The sequence below is a fragment of the Pongo abelii genome, chromosome 20, assembly GCF_028885655.2.
Source record: "Pongo abelii isolate AG06213 chromosome 20, NHGRI_mPonAbe1-v2.0_pri, whole genome shotgun sequence".
NCBI classification, from domain to species: Eukaryota; Metazoa; Chordata; class Mammalia; order Primates; family Hominidae; genus Pongo; species Pongo abelii.
In genome coordinates this window covers 48,893,097-48,905,635 of record NC_072005.2, presented here as the reverse complement: position 1 = coordinate 48,905,635, position 12,539 = coordinate 48,893,097, and the positions used below count along the sequence as shown (strand labels likewise).

Here is a 12,539-nt window from a genome sequence, read left to right as displayed (position 1 = left end):
TATTGTAGTTGGTTTGCATCTTGCCTAAGGTGCATATTCCAAACTCTCCATATTTTCCTCCTGATGGTCATACTGGTAGTCTCCCTCGTGTGGTGCAATCTACAGACATTTCTATTTGTGTGCAAATATTTGTGTGCAGCCATTCTTCAAATATCAAATGGTTTCTCTTGGGCTAGAATTATAAAAACTCAAAGAAATGTGTGATTTATGGGCTGGGTGCAGTGGCTCACATCTGTAATCCCTGCACTTTGGGAGGCCAAGGCAGGCAGAGCACAAGGTCAGGAATTGGAGATCAGCCTGGTCAATATGGTGAAACCCTGTCTCTACTAAAAATACAAAAATTAACCGGGCATGGTGGTGCACACCTGTAGTCCTGTAGGGAGACCCCCTGAAACTATTGCTACAGAATAAAAGATGAAATGTTCCTGATTATTGTAAATACAAAATTGCATGCAGGATTATGTAAAGACAATGCCAGGTTGGGCTGCCAGAATGAGCCTACAGCGTGGAATGTGCTTCTGTTATATGGATGGGAGATAGAATTATGAGTTTAGAACATAGATTACAAATGCAACGTGATTGGAATACTTCTGATTTTTGTAAAACTCCATTCCAATATAACGAGACTGTTCAAAATTGGGAATCAGTAAAATGTCATTTACAAGGAAGTGAAGATAATTTAAGTTTAGATATAAGCAAGCTAAAAGAACACATTTTTGAAGCTTCTCAAGCACACTTAACTGCTTTACCCAGTGCTGAAGCTTTAGACAGTATCTCTGAGGTGTTATCTAATCTCAACCCCATTCAATAGGTAAAATCTTTGGGAAGATCCACTATCGTTAATTTTATTCTGTGTATAATTTGTGCTATTAGTTTATTGTTCATGTGAAAATTGGAAAAAATATTCTTCAATACAATCGTGATCAGTGCCAAGCTATGATTGCTATGGTTCATTTGAATCAGAGAAAAGGGGAGATGTAGGGAAACTATTGCTATGGAATAAAAGATGAAATGCTCCTGATTATTGTAAATACAAAATTGCATGCAGGATTGTGTAAAGAAAAATGCCAGGTTGGACTGCCAGAATAAGCCAACAGCACGTGATGTGCTTCCCCCTGCAGAGAGCCTATGAATGCACGTGCAGTCAGGGAGGTTTCACATTACCAAGATTCCTATCCCAGAAAAGCAAATGTCCATATCTCTGGGAATGGAATGTGACCCTTATGGAGAGCCTATAAATGACCCAAAATCCCTCACTAACCTACCCCTACTCTCACTAAACTTAATAATAAATGCTGGTATATCCAGTGCATTGGCAGCATCACAGGACCAAAGATGATGACCCCCCTGGACACAGCTTTCAATATCATGTGTGTATCTTTTATTTCTCAACCTGCGATCTGCCTGGGAACAAAGAAAGAGCCCCGTTGCATTGCAGGCCGCTGGCCAGATCCCGCAGTATAGTCCCAGCTACTTGGGATGCTGAAGCATCTGTAGAGGGAGAGCTGCCCCAAATCATAAATCACAAATAAAAGCCAATTACATCTATAACTAAATTAGTTGTAATTTTGTCTTATCACACATGTTCACAGCAAGTAATGGCCAGCGGAGTCTCTCAGACTTCATCATTCTCACCCTGACCCTCCTGTCTTTCTCCTTCACTTACAAGGACCCTTATGATGACACTGGGAGCCACCCAGATAAGCCAGAATAAGCTTTCCGTCTCAAGATACTCAACTTCATCACTTTTGAACAGTGTTTTTGCCAAGAAAAGTAAATGCATGTGTTCCAAGAGTTAGGATGTGGATTTTTTTGTTGTTGCTCTTTTTTTTTTGAGACAGAGTTTCAGTCATGTTGCCCTGGCTGGAGTGCAGTGGCACAATCTTGGCTTACTGCAATCTCCACCTCCCACATTCCAATGATTCTCCTGCCTCAGCCTCCCAAGAAGCTGGCATTACAGGCACCCGCCACCAAGCCCAGATAATTTTTGCGTTTTTAGTAGAAATGGGGTTTCACCATGTTGGCCAGGCTGGTCTCGAACTCCTGACCTCGTGATCCACCCGTCTCGGCCTCCCAACGTGCTGGGATTACAGGCGTGAACCCCCGCACCTGGCCCAGACGTGGATATTTTTAAGAGGCCGTTATTCTGCCCCATACAGGTCACTTTCATAAACATCACGCACAACAAAAATGTTTTGCCTTCCTTCCACGTCTCACTTTTCTGTCTGCACAAACCACAGTGAAACACACTAGCTCTGCTATGAAGTGGCTGGATGACCCTGGGCCACTCATTTGATCTCCTTCAGCCCCTTTCCTCATCTGCAGTGTAAGGCTGACTCTTACTGCCTCAGAAAATGACAGTGGAAGAGTAAATTAACATGTGTAAGACATTAGTCACAGAGCCTGGTACCTGATGAGCCCTTGGTGAACATTCCTTTCAGTCCTTTCCTTTCACCTTCCCATTTTTCTTGCCCTCACCCATCTTCTCCTTCAACTCCTTTCTCTTCAGTAACTTACTCAGTCTAACCTGCCAATTAAAGAAGCCACACTACCCGTTCTGTCATGACTCTGCTGGAATGTTCTTGTGATGAGGTCTGCTATCCACTCAAGGCAATGGGTATTATTTATATGGAGAGGTCTGTTTGCAACAAGAAATCCTTTTTCTGCTCACACAAAATTTATACACAATTTCTCTTAACTTACACGTACCAGTCTCAACTCTACCCTGTTATTTCATACATGTAGTTCATTATTTTATTTTTTGGTCTTTCCCCTAACACCTTAAAAATTAGGACAGTACAAAAACAAAAATAATGGCCTGTGCCAGAAGAGGGGATTCCTTTAGCAAGACGAATGCTTTCCTTTTTCATGATGAATAAATGCTATGTGCAAGGCAGCCCAGAAGGCCATTTCTGGGTCTGGCTTATATCAAAGCCATTTGACTCTAGGACACATTCTTAGATTCCCAGGAGATAATGATTGTCACAGAAGCCACACCCACTCTGAGTATTCCTACTGTTGGGTAAAGGAATGTTTACAGCATGTTGTGCATCTGTTTACTCCTCCTAAATTATTCCACTCCTGGAAGTTAAGCTTCCCCACTAATCAGCTTCATCTCCAGCTGGCCTCCCTGGTCTCTGACTGGAAAATACCTCCCCACTCTCGATGGACAGGGTGGCACCTTTGTCTATTCCCATAATTAGAATAGCTCACACTGATGCAGCACTCACTATGCACCAGGCACTATCCTAAGAGCTTTCCAGGTAACTAGAGTCCTCACCAAAAAATCCTGAGTGTTATCATCCCCATTTTTACAGATTAAAAAAAAAAAACTGAAGCAGAGAAGTATGTGCCCACTGTCACCTAACTCCATAATTCAACCTCATCCTCCACTTCATCTGGTAAGAGGACACTCTAAGATTTACAAGGTCTCCTGAATGACATCCACCTTCAAAAATTATTTTCAGGATTTGACAAACAGCCAGCATTTTGTTTTCTGTCTCACCCTTCACTTATGCACCTGTTCCCTAAAACTACACTCACAAATACACAGCTCTGCATAAAAGATAGCTTTTAGAAACCTCATTCTCTTTTGAAAAAAAAAAAGGCCAGCTTCCAAGTCTCACAAAAAGTCATTTTTTATTCTATTGTCAACTATTTGCATAGCCATTCTCTGGCCATAAACGAGTGCACTAGAAACAGAAAGTGTAAAGAGAGGAAAGTAGGAGGAGGGTGAGTTTCTAGATAGACACACAGGGAAAAGATTCCCAATCCAGAAAAATTCACAAAATGCACCCAGGGTGTGTGGCTTTGAGCAATGGCAGCCCGACCTGCCACTTTCCATGGCTGTTGGCCTCTTACTCCCTTCTCAACCTGCCCCTCCTGGTCTTGCTTTCTTAGACCAATACAAACAACCTGGGAGCAGGGGTCAGATCAGAGCACACAGCATTGAGCGGTAGGGATGGGAAAGACAGAAAAGGAAGACAAGTGTTTGACTCATGAAGACCTGACTCACCTGGGTGCACATCACGTAGGCAGGCAATAGATTACTGAAGGGCTTTGCAGTACTCATGGTGGTTATACAGAATGACTAGCTGAGGAAAGGTTCTTGACAAATTGAGTTTTATTGAGCCAGAGCTTGACGGTGCACCCTGGGAAAACATGAGATGCAAGAAATCTCTGAGGCTTTTGTTTTCTCTGAAGAGGTTTCAGGAGGCTTAGTATTTATACATTTGATTAAAGGGGAGAAGGCAGGTAGGAAGAGATGGAGTGGGCAGAAAAACAATTGATCTAAACTTGTCTTTCTTCTGTGCCTCAGAAAATAAATATTGTCAGAATGAGAGTTAAAATACTTCACTTTTAGGAGCTAGATTTTTGATTCCTCACTTAAAGGTACAATTGGCATGTCTTTCTTTTACAAAGAAATATACATCTTGAAAGGTTTTGAAGCCAAGAAAAAACAATTTGTTCAGGCAATCATCTGGAGATGCCTTACCTCTTTGGCTTTCCTCTTTATCCCGTTCTTTTTCTTTTTTTTTTTTTTCTTTTGGAGACACAACCTTGCTCTGTCACCCAGACTGGAGTGTACTCACTACAGCCTTGAACTCCTGGGCTGAAGCAGTCATCTCACGTTAGCCTCCCAAGTATCTGAGACTATAGGCATGCACAACTGCATCTGGCTAATTTGATTTATTTTATGTTTTGTAGAGACATGGTCTCCCTTTGTTGCTCAGGCTGGTCTTAAACTCCTGGTTTCAAGTGATCCTCCTGCCTTGGACTCTCAAAGTGCTGGGATTACAGGCCTGTGCCAGCACACCTGGCCCCCCAATTCTTCAAAAGCTTTCAGACAAAACATTGTAAAAGACATGACTTTGTGACTGTATGTTTCATCTGATCCTACATCACTATGAAGGCTCATTCTTAAGAAGTCATGTCCCATGGAAAAGGGGATAAAGACAAATAAGAAAAGGGCAAAGGGAAGTCACAGCAACAAAGGGACAGTATAATCCTGGAACCTTATTGAAGTCACACAACTGCTGCTACAATTAGAGCAATTCATTTGGCAAACACTGCTCTAACCCTTTCAGTTGCATGTTGGCTCACTTGCAATCTCTGGAGCAGTCTATAGACTACGTTTTCTAGAGTTTCTGAAGCATCTTCCAATTGCAGTGGTAATCTGACACATTTCTCTGAATTGCAGTCTGAATCCAGTGTTCATGTGTACTTCTTGTGTAGTCCAAACATCACCAGGCACAAAGGTTATTTATATATAAGTTGCTATGATTTCTCCAGAAGTTTACATAAGTCATCGAGTTTCAGCTTGCAAGGTTTAATCTATCCATCTGACAAAAGGCTAATATCCAGAATCTACAAGAAACTTTAACAAATTTACAAGAAAAAAAAACAAGCCCGTCAAAAAGTGGGTGAAGCACATGAACAGACACTTCACAAAATAAGACATTTAAGTGACCAACAAATATATGGAAAAAAAGCTCAACATCACTGGTCAATAAGGAAATGTATATCAAAACCACAATGAGATACCATCTCATGCCAGTTAGAATGGTGATCATTAAAAGGTCAGGAAACAACAGATGCTGGAGAGGATGTTGAGAAACAGGAACGCTTTTACACTGTTGATGGGAGTGTAAATTAGTTCAACCATTGTGAAAGACAGTGTGGCAATTCCTCAAGGATTTAGAATAAGAAATACCATTTGACCCAGTGATCCCATTACTGGGTATATACCCAAAGGATCATAGATCATTCTACTATAAAGACACATGCACACATCTGTTTATTGCGGCACTATTCACAATAGCAAAGATTTGGAACCAACCCAAATGCCTATCAATGGTAGACTGGAAAAAGAAAATGTGGTACATATACACCATGGAATTCCATGCAGCCATAAAAAAGGATGAGTTCATGTCATTTGCAGGGACATGGATGAAACTGGAAACCACCATTCTCAGCAAACTAACACAGGAACAGAAAACCAAACACCGCATGTTCTCACTCATAAGTGGGAGTTGAACAATGAGAACACATGGACACAGGGAGGGGAACATCACACACTGGGGCCTGTTGAGGGGTGGGGGACTAGGGGAGGGATAGCATTAGGAGAAATACCTAATGTAGATGATGGGTTAATGGGTGCAGCAAAACACCATGGAATGTGTATACCTATGTAACAAACCTGCACATTCTGCACATGTATCCCAGAATTTAAAAGTGTAATAAAAAATGATAAAAATTTTAAAAGCACAGCTTTAATTTATAATACACCAAAATGGAAGAAAAATGGAAGAAAATTCTGAAACCATTAGTTTTGAAATTTGTACCTAGGAAAAAATTTAGGATTCAGTCCAAATTGTAGGTAAATAACAAAATTCAAAAACAAATGAACAGATCTAAAATTTAATAGCCGTTGTTCTGTTGTTTTCTTCTGAAAAATAATTTTCCCCCTCCTGTCTCCCATTTTTATGAAATAGAAATCATATGGGACCAATGCATTTCCAAAATAAGTTTTAGTCTCATACCTGGATTGTTTACATAAAGTGCAGCAAGAATGTAGATTCAAGGCCTCTATGAATACATAAATTTTGTATATATGTATAAATATAAGAACATATATCTTCTATCATTGAGAATGGCACTAAAGTATATTAATGGCAGCAAATCCGTAGAAGTCTGCAGCAGCCTCAATTCTTGCTTCTTCAGAAGAAAGAATTCAACTAAGTGTCATAAGGCAGAAGAAGAGACTGAGGCAAATTTTAGAGCAAGAGTGAAAGTTTATTTAAAAGCTTTAGAGCAGAAATTAAAGAAAGTAAAGTACACTTAAAGCAGGGCCAAACAGGCAATGAGATTTCAACTGTGTGGTTTGACCTTTGATTTACGTTTTTATATGTTGGCATAATTCTGGGGTCTGCACCTCTTCTCCCCTGATTCTTCCCTTAAAGTGGGCTGTCTGCATGTGCAGTGGCCCACCAGCACTTAAGAAGGGAGACTGTGTAGTGTGTTTCCTGGAGTACAGCTGGAAAACAGAGGCCAAAATAAAAGCTATGTATGTAAATAAAATTGGTCTCCTTATAGAATCCTGTTATAAATTTCTGTCATTTTTGTGTTACCTTGGCATTTACTTTTAATATTCCTTGAAAACACCCAAATTCCTTCTCTGTCTCTGTGTGTGTGTGTGTGTGTGTGTGTGTGTTTTGAGATGTAAATTTAGTACCCACTTTCTCTAAAACTCAGCAAGGTCTTCGTGACATAGATGTTAACTTTTTAAATTTACAAAAGCACAATTTAAATCTATCTGTATTTTTTTAACAGTGAGTTTTATGGGTTCATGCATAAAGTTTTAAAATCAAAAATCTGAAGTATTCCTGTCTCCCTCTATGTTTATGTGCACATATGTATGTTCTATGTTGTATCACATATCACATATGTATATGTCCATACCTATGTTTATATATTGTTTATACATGGTATCAAATTAATGTAAAAATAAATGAGTACTCATTAATTAAGTAAATAATCCCAAATGCTTTTCAACACATGTGATTTTAGTAATCTTCAATAAGGGAAGAACACCTCAAATGAGCATGCATACCCATCTGCAGCTTCCTTAAAAAAAAATTATCAGGCCGGACACGGTGGCTCACGCCTGTAGTCCCAACACTTTGGGAGGCCGAGGTGGGTGGATGACAATGTCAGGAGATCAAGACCCTCCTGGCTAACATGGTGAAACCCCGTCTCTACTAAAAATATGAAAACAATTAGCTGGGCCTCATGGCAGGTGCCTGTAATCCCAGCTACTTGGGAGGCTGAGGCAGGAGAACAGCGTGAATCCAGGAGGTGGAGGTTGCAGTGAGCTGAGATCCTGTCACAACACTCCAGCCTGGATGACAGAGCAAGACTCCATCTCAGAAAAAAAAAAAAAAATTGTCAGCCAAGAATTTTGTATCCAGCAAAACTAAAGTTCATAAATAAAGGAAAGATAACAGTCTTTTTCAGACAAACAAATGCTGAGAGAATCTGCCACTACCAAGCCAGCACTACAATAACTCTAAAAGGAGATCCAAATCTTGAAACAAATCCTGGAAACACATCAAAACAGACCCTCTTTGAGCATGAATCTCATAGGACCTATAAAACAAAAATACAATAAACAAATGAATAAAACCAAGGTATTCAGGCAACAAATAGCAGGATGAATGGAACAGTACCTCACATCTCAATACTAACATTGAATGTAAGTGGCCTAAATGCTCCACTTAAAAGATACAGAATTGCAGAATTGATAATAATTCACCAAGCAAGTATCTGCTGCCCTCAAGAGACTCTCCTAACCATAAAGTGTCACATAAACTTAAGGCAAAAGGGTACAAAAAGACACCCCATGCAAATGGCCACAAAAGTGAGCAGGAGTAACTATTCTTATGTCAAAAAAAACTAACTTTAAAGCAACACCAGTTAAAAAAGACAAAGAGGGACATTATATATTAATAAAAGTACTTGTCCAACAGGAAAATATCACAATCCTAAATATATATGCACCTAACACTGGAGCTCCAAAATTTATGTAACTATTACTACTAGACCTAAGAAATGAGATAGAAAGTAACACAATAATTGTGAGGGACTTCACTACTCCACTGACAGCACTAGACAGGTCATCAAGACAGAAAGTCAAGGAAGAAACAATGGATTTAAACTATGCCCTAGAGCAAATAGACTTGAGATATTTCCAGAATATTCTACCCAACAAACACAAAATATACATTCTATTCATCAGCACATGGAACTTTCTTCAAGATAGGCCATATGATAGGCCACAAAACAAGTCTCAATAAATTTTAAAAAATTAAAATTATATGAATTACTCTCTTAGACAACGGTAGAATAAAACTGGAAATCAACTCCAAAAGGAACCTTCAAAACCATGCAAACACATGCAAATTAAATAACTTGCTCCTGAATGATCATTGGGTCAAATATGAAGTCAAGATGGAAATTTAAAAATTCTTTGAACTGAACAATAGTGACGCACCCTATCAAAACATCTGGAATACAGCAAAGAGCGTGCTAAAAGTTTATAGTCTTAAATGCCTACATCAAAAAGACTGAAAGAGCACAAATAGACAATCTAAGCTTACATTTCTAGAAACTCAAGAAACAAGAACACACCAAACCACAACCCAGCAGAAGAAAGAAAATAAACAAGATCAGAGTAGAACTAAATGAAATTGAAACAAAATAATACAAACTATAAATAAAATGTAAAGCTGATTTTTGGGAAAAATAAATAAAATTGATAGACCATTGGCAAGATTAACCAAGAAAAGAAGAGAGAAGAGCCAAATAAGATCAATTAGAAATGAAATGGGAGCTATTACAACAAACGTTGCATCAGTGCACTTCAGCCTGGATGACAGAGCAAGACCCCCTCTCAAAAAAGACAAAGAAAGAAAGAAACAGACAAAGCCCAATGCTGGCAGTGCTGTGGAACTAACATCTTAGGATTGATGGAGAGAGTGGACTTAGCACTGGTGGAAAGAGCCATATTTCCTGAGGTCCACAAGGCCACATATGCCCTGTGAAGACTGATCAGGGACTGTTGGGCTGCTACCCACATTTCATTGATTTGTCAGGCAAACATGCTTTAAAGATCATTCTACTTGATTTTCCTTTAACTAAAAATAATGTGGGAATGGAATGGAATTGCCGAGTGGCACGGTGGGTGTATGCTGAAATTTTTAGAAGCTGCCAGACTGCTTTCCATAGTGATTTTACCATCTTACATTCCCTCCAGCGGCCTGAGCATTCCAGTGCCTCAAAATCCTTGCCAACACTTGGCATGGTCATTCTTTTTAATCTTAGTCATTCTAATCATTCTGTAGTGGTATCTTATTGTGGTTTTATTCTGCATGATTTTCTTGAGACAGAGCCTCATTACATTGCCCAGGCTGGAGTACAGTGGGCCCATCATAGCTCACTTTCTCTTCAGGAAAGTCTTCCCTGATCTTTCAGTCTAGGTCAGAAGCCCAGTAATATAGAGTCATGAGGTCCCATATTTATTCTTTTTGTGTTTTTTATTTTTGAGACAGTTTTTTTGTGTTTTGCACTCCAGACTGGACTGCAATGGCACAATCTTGGCTCACTGCAAGCTCCACCTCCTGGGTTCATGCCATCCTTGTTCCTCAGCCTCCCAAATGGCTGGGATTACAGGCGTGAGCTACCATACCCAGCTAATTTTTTAATTTTTTGTAGAGACAGGGTATTAGCATGTTGCCCAGGCTGGTCTTGAACTCCTGACTTCATCAGCTTCCCAAAATGCTGAGATTACAGGTAGGAGCCACTGTGCCTGGCTCAAGGTTGACTCTTCTTTTTTTTTTTTTGAGATGAAGTCTCGCTGTTGTCTCCCAGGCTGGAGTGCAATGGCACAATCTCGGCTCACTGCAACTTCTGCCTCCCGGGTTCAAGTGATTCTCCTGCCTCAGCCTCCCAAGTAGCGGGGATTACAGGCACATGCCACCACGCCCGGCTAATTTTTGTATTTTTAGTAGAGATGGGGTTTCACCATGTTGGCCAGGCTGGTTTCCAAATCCTGACATCGGTTGATCCTCCCACCTCGGCCTCCCAAAATGCAGGGATTACAGGCTTGAGCCACCACACCCAGCCAAGTTTGACTCATAAGACTACAACCTTGCTACTTCAGAGTTGGTCTGAGGACTGAAATATATCACCTCTTATCCATCAGGAGATAGCATCACTTCTCTGAGCTTCAGTGTCCCCATTTGAAAATGGTAAAAATTCCATGGTATGCTAGGGCTGCCATGACAAAATACTGCAGAGGAGTAGATAAGCAACAGGACTTTATTGTATCCCAGTTCTAGAAGCTGGAAGTCCATGCACTTTCCTCCTCTATAAGAGGTCACAGCGTTTCCCATGAGCTCATATATATGGTGGAGGGAGAAACAGAAGGAGCAGGTGCCATGGGAGTCTGAGTCACCCATTGGGTCCCTGGTTCACTGGGAACTCCTTGAGCCTGGCCCCATACACAGCTCTCCCTGGGATGCTGAAGGCTGCTGTGCATGCCCCAGGTAACTCAGATGTCACCAGGACATGATGTGCCATTCAGGTCCCAAAGCCCTTCGTGTCCTATGGTCAGGTATTCGAATTACACTAAGCTGAGGGATAAGCCAAGAGCTATTTCCTGAATCAAGAGTTACCTGCAGGAGGAGGTGTGGTCTTTCTCTATATCCTCCAGTTCCGCACGGTGAATCTTTTGGAGCTTGTGAAAACCTGCATAAAATAATACACTGCATTTGGAACATAGATGCTCTTACATTCGTTAATTTCTTTTTTTTTTTTTTTTTTTGGTTGGGATGGAGTTTCACTCCCTCGTCCAGGATGGAGGGCAGTGGTGCTATCTTGGCTCACTGCAACCTCCACCTCATGGGTTTCAGCGATTCTCCTGCCTCAGCCTCCCAAGTAGCTGAGTTTACAGGCGCCTGCCACCATGCCTGGGTAATTTTTGTATTTTTAGTAGAGACGGGGTTTCACCATATTGGACAGGCTGGTCTCAAACTCCTAACCTCAAGTGATCCACCCATCTGGGCCTCCCAAAGTGCTGGAATTAGAGGTGTGAGCCACCGCACCCAGACTCATTAATTTCTTAATAGGCTCTTCTAGGTGATATTGAGAAGAATATTTTACAATTCTAAGTGGAATATTTTAGCAGGAAGGACCGTGGTTTCTAAGATAATTCTATCGTGGCTTAAACAGTTTGTTCTTTTATAATTTGGGGTATTCCCTCTACCACCTATTGTTTACATTTGACCTTTCATATTTACATTATGCAAATTTATCAACCCCTGATTTTACTTCTTCAAAGTCAGCATGAGTCTAGTCAAGCCTGGTTTCCTCTTACAGGAAGTAAGGCTTTTGCCCCATGGTATTTGTGTAATCAGGTTACAAGATTTAAAAGTCTATTGCAAGTAACAGTAATTAAAAAAGAAAAAAAATGTGGGCTACTCTGGAAGAAGAAAGCATTGAAATGTAGATTTTATTTGTTTATTTACAGAGACATGAACCAAATTATACTCATTTGATTTCCACATTATTCATGGAGAATCTAAAGTCAATTTCTGGGAACAAAAATCCAACTTGAAAAGCTGTTTAAATTCTATTAGTGGGACTTCCAAAGGTACAAGGGGTAAGAAAAAGAGAGGAGAAAAAGAGGGGTAGGGAGAAATGAAAACGTGACACAAATGTGAGCCAAAAAATGGAGATGGAGAAAAAGCAGTCGAGAGGGACAGAGGGCGCGGTGGAAGTTGGCAGAATCTGCAGATCCACCTCTGCTCTCCGGACACTGACCTCTTACCTGATCCCAGAAACAGACTGAGCTTTAACTCTGACCACATACTCCTCAGGGTGACAGAGGGTGGGGACACCTGCACCCTGCCAGCCTTCCGCAGCCCCTCTGCAGGGGCTCTGCCCCGCACCCTACACGTGCTCTGAGGCCTCTTATTGCA

At 40.7% G+C, this 12,539-nt stretch overlaps 1 long non-coding RNA gene across 3 annotated transcripts in view; it reads right to left on the bottom strand.

Moving 5' to 3' along the window:
• The window catches only part of LOC134760718 (uncharacterized), a 93,456-nt gene that overhangs the window by 5,197 nt on the left and 75,720 nt on the right, over window positions 1–12,539 (bottom strand). For 2 of the 3 annotated variants that reach the window (XR_010138629.1, XR_010138631.1), the window contains exon 3: window positions 4,016–4,151. This is a non-coding gene — a long non-coding RNA (uncharacterized LOC134760718). Of the gene's footprint in view, window positions 1–4,015; window positions 4,152–11,234; window positions 11,308–12,539 lie in introns of all 3 variants that reach the window. The other variant, XR_010138630.1, reaches the window with a different exon arrangement.